Source organism: Carassius gibelio, chromosome B19 (genome assembly GCF_023724105.1).
Source record: "Carassius gibelio isolate Cgi1373 ecotype wild population from Czech Republic chromosome B19, carGib1.2-hapl.c, whole genome shotgun sequence".
NCBI lineage: Eukaryota > Metazoa > Chordata > Actinopteri > Cypriniformes > Cyprinidae > Carassius > Carassius gibelio.
This window is the reverse complement of record NC_068414.1, coordinates 20698016-20698311: the sequence shown is the minus strand read 5'-3', so window position 1 is coordinate 20698311 and position 296 is coordinate 20698016.

The window sequence follows — 296 nt, the reverse complement described above, 5'->3', positions numbered from 1 at the left end:
CATTTCCTGCCGCTGAGACATAGGGCATCTGCAAATGAAAGATCTCCCTGGTCCTGCTGGGAAATGGGAAGCGGTTTTGTTTCGAGATAGTAAAAGAGATCGATTAACATTTCTGTAGTTTTAAATGGGCTTAGATATTTCACAGTTGTAATTTAGATTTCAATATCATTCTCTATCCCTTCTCTGACACGTACAAATGGCAAATTAAAAAGATAACAATTAGCAAAAAAAGAAAAAAGAAAAAAAAAGATTTTCATATCAGATTCTGAGAAACACACAATAACAAAGACTCCACG